Raw genomic sequence first — 5,833 nt, forward strand, 5'->3', positions numbered from 1 at the left:
AATCCACTTCTGGGGCCCATTTGGTATGTGCTTGGGCTGAGCATTGAGCTTTACACGTGTAGAGGCTTCTCTTGGAGTTGAACGCCAGTTTGTGTCATCTAAACACGGGCAAAGTATGGACTATTATATATTGCTAGAAAGCCCTAGATGTCTACTTTCCAACGCAATTAAGAGCGCACCATTTGGAGTTCTGTAGCTCCAGAGAATCCACTTTGAGTGAAGGGAGGTCAGAATCCAATAGCATCTGCAGTCCTTCTTCAACCTCTAAATCTGATTTTTGCTCAAGTCCCTCAATTTCAACCAGAAAATACCTAAAATCATAGAAAAACACACAAACTCATAGTAAAGTCTAGAAATGTGAATTTTATTTAAAAAATAATAAAAATATACTAAAACTAACTAAATCATACTAAAAACTATGTAAAAACAATGCCGAAAAGCGTATAAATTATCCGCTCATCACAACACCAAACTTAAATTGTTGCTTGTCCCCAAGCAACTGAAAATCAAATAGGATAAAAAGAAGAGAATATACTATAAATTCTAAAATATCAGTGAAACTTAGGTCCAATCAGATGAGCGGGACTAGTAGCTTTTTGCCTCTTGAATAGTTTTGGCATCTCACTTTATCCCTTGAAGTTCCGAATGATTGGCATCTATAGGAACTTAGAATTTAGATAGTGTTATTGATTCTCCTAGTTCAGTATGTTGATTCTTGAACACAGCTACTTTATGAGTCTTGGCCATGGCCCTAAGCACTTTATTTTCCAGTATTACCACCAGATACATAAATGCCACAGACACATAACTGGTTGAACCTTTTCAGATTGTGACTCAGCTTTGCTAAAGTCCCCAATTAGAGGTGTCCAGGGTTCTTAAGCACACTCTTTTTTTGCTTTGGACCTTGACTTTAACCGCTCAGTCTCAAGTTTTCACTTGACACCTTCATGCCACAAGCACATGGTTAGGGACAGCTTGGTTTAGCCGCTTAGGCCAGGATTTTATTCCTTTAGGCCCTCCTATCCACTGATGCTCAAAGCCTTGGATCCTTTTTATTACCCTTGCCTTTTGGTTTTAAGGGCTATTGGCTTTTTACTCTTGCCTTTTGGTTTAAAGAGCTTTTGGCTTTTTCTGCTTGCTTTTTCTTTTTCTTTCTTTTTTTTCATTTTTCTTTTCTCTTTTTTTTTCCGCAAGCTCTTCTCTATTCACTGCTTTTTCTTGCTTCAAGAATCATTTTTATGATTTTTCAGATCATCAAATAACATTTCTCCTTTTTCCTTATTCTTCAAGAGCCAACATATTTAACATTCATAAACAACAAATTCAAAAGACATATGCACTGTTCAAGCATTCATTCAGAAAACAAAAAGTATTATCACCACATCAAAATAATTAAACTAGTTTCAAGGATGAATTCGAAACCATGTACTTCTTGTTCTTTTGTAATTAAAACATTTTTCATTTAAGAGAGGTGATGGATTCATAAGACATTCATAACTTTAAGGCATAGACACTTAAATACTAATAATCATGTAATCAGACACAAACATAAAAATAAAGCATAGTAAACGAAAAATAGGAAAATAAGAACAAGGAGATTAAGGAATGGGTCCACCTTAGTGAGGGTGGCGTCTTCCTCTTCTTGAAGAACCAATGGTGCTCTTGAGCTCCTCTGTGTCTCTTCCTTGTCCTTGTTGCTCCTCCCTCATAGCTCTTTGATCTTCTCTAATCTCATGGAGGATGATGGAGTGCTCTTGGTGCTCTATCCTTAGTTGTCCTATGTTGGAACTTAATTTTCCTAGGGAGGTGTTGATTTTCTCCCAATAATTCTGTGGAGGAAAGTGCATCCCCTGAGGTATCTCAGGGATTTCATGGTGAGGAATTTCCTCATGCTTTTGTTGAGGTCCATGATCTCTTGTTTCATCCATCCTTTTCTTAGTGATAGGCTTATCCTCATCAATGAGGATGTGTCCCTCTATGTCAATCCTAGCCAAATTGCAGAGGTGGCAAATGAGGTGAGGAAAGGCTAACCTTTCCAAAGTGGATGACTTGTCAGCCACCTTGTAGAGTTCTTGAGGTATAATCTCATGAACCTCTACTTCCTCCCTAATCATGATACTATGGATCATGATGGCCCGGTCTACAGTAACTTCAGACCGGTTGCTAGTGGGAATGATTGAGCGCTGAATGAACTCCAACCATCCTCTAACTACAGGCTTAAGGTCCAGTCTTCTTAATTGAACCGGCTTGCCTCTTGAGTCAACCTTCCATTGAGCTCCTTCTACACATATGTCCATGAGGACTTGGTCCAACCTCTGATCAAAGTTGACCCTTCTAGTGTAGGGGCGTGCATTTTCTTCCATCATTGGCAAGTTGAACGCCAGCCTTACATTTTCCGGACTGAAATCTAAGTATTTCCCCCGAACCATGGTGAGCCAATGCTTTGGATTCGGGTTTACACTTTGATCATGGTTCCTAGTGATCCATGCATTTGCATAGAACTCTTGAACCATTAAGATCCCGACTTGTTGAATGGGGTTGGTGAGAACTTCCCAACCTCTTCTTTGGATCTCAAGTCGGATCTCTGGATACTCATTCTTTTTGAGCTTGAAAGGAACCTCAAGGATCACTTTCTTCTTGGCCACAACTTCATAGAAGTGGTCTTGATGGAGATTTGAGATGAATCTCTCCATCTCCCATGACTCAGAGGTGGAAGTAATTGCCTTTCCTTTCCTCTTTCTTGAGGATTCTCTAGCCTTAGGTGCCATTGATGGTTATGGAAAAACAAAAAGCAATGCTTTTTACCACACCAAACTTAAAATGTTTGCTCGTCCCCGAGCAAAAGAAGAAAGAAAGAAGGAGAAGAAGAAAAAGAATGGAGGAGAGGGAGAGGGGTGTGTATTCGGCCAAGGGAAGAAGAAAGGGTTGTGTTGTGTGAAAATGAAGAAGGAATGAGGGGTTTATATAGGGGTGGGATGGGGTTTAGGGTTCGGCCATTAGGGTTGGGTTTGGGAGGGAAAAGAGTTTGAATTTTGGAGGTAGGTGGGGTTTATGGGGAAGAGGGGATGGATGTGAGTGGTGAAGAGATGATGGGGAAGAGTGAGTGAGGTGATTGGTGAAGGATATTTGGGAAAGAGAGTTATGAAAAGGTGTGAAGAGGAGAGAAGAAGGTAGGTGGGGATCCTGTGGGGTTCACAGATCCAGTGGGGCCAAGGACTTAACATCCCTGCTCCAATTAGGCGTGTAAAACACCATTGCTGTGCAATCCTGGCGTTTAACACCAGACTGCTGCTTGTTTCTGGCGTTAAACGCCTAATTGTAGCCTGTTTCTGGCGTTTAACACCAGTTAGATGCTTGCTTCTGGCGTTAAACGCCAGAATGCTCCTCCTCTAGGGTGTGCTATTTTTAATGCTGTTTTTCATTCTGTTTTTGATTTTTCAGTAGTTTTTATGACTCCACATGATCATCAACCTAATAAAACACGAAATAACAAAAAGAAAATAAAATAGATATGATTAAATAACATTGGGTTGCCTCCCAACAAGCGCTTATTTAATGTCAATAGCTTAACAGTGAGCTCTCATGGAGCCTCACAGATAATCAGAGCAAGGTTGGAACCTCCCAACACCAAACTTAGAGTTTGACTGTGGGGGCTTTGGTTGACTCTGCAGTGAGAGAAGCTTTTCATGCTTCCTCTCCATGGTTACAGAAGGAAAACCTTGAGTCTTAAACATAAGGTAGTCCCCATTCAGTTGAAGGACCAACTCTCCTCTGTCCATATCAATCACAGCTCTTGCTGTGGCTAGGAAGGGTCTTCCAAGGATGATGAATTCATCCTCATCCTTCCCAGTGTCTAGGATTATGAAATCAGCAAGGATGTAAAGGCCTTCAACCTTTACTAACACGTCCTCTACTTGTCCATAAGCATGTTTTCTTGAGTTGTCTTCCATCTCTAATGAGATTTTGGCAGCTTGCACCTCAAAGATCCCAAGTTTCTCCATTACAGAGAGTGGCATTAAGTTTATTCCTGACCCCAGGTCACACAGAGCCTTCTCAAAAGTCATGGTGCCTATGGTACAGGGTATTAAGAATTTCCCAGGATCCTGTTTCTTTTGAGGTAATTTCTGCCTATCCAATGCATTTAGTTCATTAGTGAGCAAGGGAGGTTCATCTTCCCAAGTCTCATTACCAAATAGTCTGGCATTCAGCTTCATGATTGCACCAACGTACTTAGCAACTTGCTCTTCAGTAACGCCTTCATTCTCTTCAGAAGAAGAATACTCATCAGAGCTCATGAAGGGCAGAAGGAGGTTCAATGGAATCTCTATGGTCTCTAGATGAGGCTCAGATTCATTTGGTTCCTCAAAGGGAAACTCCTTATTGGTCACTGAATGTCCCAGGAGGTCTTCCTCACTAGGATTCACGTCATCCTCCTCCCTTGTAGGTTCGGCATGATGGTTAAGTCAATGGCCTTGCACTTTCTCTTTGGATTTTCTTCTGTATTGCTTGGGAGAGTACTAAGAGGAGTTTCAGTGACCCTTTTACTCAGCTAGCCCACTTGTGCCTCCAAATTTCTAATGGAGGACCTTGTTTCATTCATGAAACTCACAGTGGCCTTAGATAGATCAGAGATTATATTTGATAAGCTAGATGGGTTCTGCTCAGAATTCTCTATCTGTTGCTGAGTGGATGATGGAAAAGGTTTGCTATTGCTAAACCTGTTTCTTCCACCATTATTAAAGCCTTGTTGAGGCTTTTGTTGATCCTTCCATGAGAAATTTGGATGATTTCTCCATGAGGGATTATAGGTGTTTCCATAGGGTTCACCCATGTAATTCACCTCTGCTATTGCAGGGTTCTCAAGATCATAAGCTTCTTCTTCAGAAGATGCCTCTTTAGTACTATTGGATGATTCCTTCAATCCATTCAGACTCTGAGAGATCATATTGACTTGCTGAGTCAATATTTTATTATGAGCCAATATGGCATTGAGAGAATCAATTTTAAGAACTTCCTTCCTCATAGGCGTCCCATTACTCATAGGATTCCTTTCAGAAGTGTACATGAACTGGTTATTTGTAACCATGTCAATGAGTTCTTGAGCTTCTGCAGGCATTTTCTTTAGGTGAATGGATCCACCTGCAGAATGGTCTAATGACATTTTAGATAATTCAGACAGACCATCATAGAATATATCCAGGATGGTCCATTCTGAAAGCATGTCAGAAGGACACTTTTTGGTCAGTTCCTTGTATCTCTCCCAAGCTTCATAGAGGGACTCACCTTCTTTCTGTTTGAAGGTTTGAAAATCTACTCTAAGCTTACTAAGCTTTTAAGGAGGAAAGAACTTGGCTAAGAAAGCCGTGACCAGCTTATCCTAAGAGTTCAGGCTGTCTTTAGGTTGAGAGTCTAACCATATTCTAGCTCTGTCTCTTACAGCAAACGGGAAAAGCATAAGCCTGTAGACCTCGGGATCAACCCCATTGGTCTTAACAGTATCACAGATTTGCAAGAATTTAGTTAAGAACTGAAAAGGATCTTCTGATGGAAGTCCATGAAACTTGCAGTTCTGTTGCATCAGAGAAACTAATTGATGTTTCAGCTCAAAATTGTTTGCTCCAATGGCAGGGATTGAGATACTTCTTCCATGTAAATTGGAATTTGGTCTAGTAAAGTCATCAAGCATCTTCCTTGCATTGTTATTATTTTCGGCCATGTCTCCTTCTTTTTCGAAAATTTCTGTCAGATTTTCTCCAGAGAGTTGTGCTTTAGCTTCCCTTAGCTTCCTCTTCAGAGTCCTTTCAGGTTCAGGATCAGCTTCAACAAGAATGTT

The 5,833-nt window shown here is 40.6% G+C and overlaps 1 non-coding gene across 1 annotated transcript; it reads left to right on the plus strand.

Annotated features, from left to right (window-relative positions):
* The first annotated feature begins 5,215 nt into the window (after positions 1-5,215).
* Positions 5,216-5,323, plus strand: LOC112767910 (small nucleolar RNA R71). The gene has a single exon (XR_003185349.1). It is a non-coding gene; the product is annotated as a small nucleolar RNA R71 (small nucleolar RNA).
* The last annotated feature ends 510 nt before the right edge of the window (positions 5,324-5,833 follow it).

Source organism: Arachis hypogaea, chromosome 17, assembly GCF_003086295.3.
Source record: "Arachis hypogaea cultivar Tifrunner chromosome 17, arahy.Tifrunner.gnm2.J5K5, whole genome shotgun sequence".
Lineage (NCBI taxonomy): Eukaryota > Viridiplantae > Streptophyta > Magnoliopsida > Fabales > Fabaceae > Arachis > Arachis hypogaea.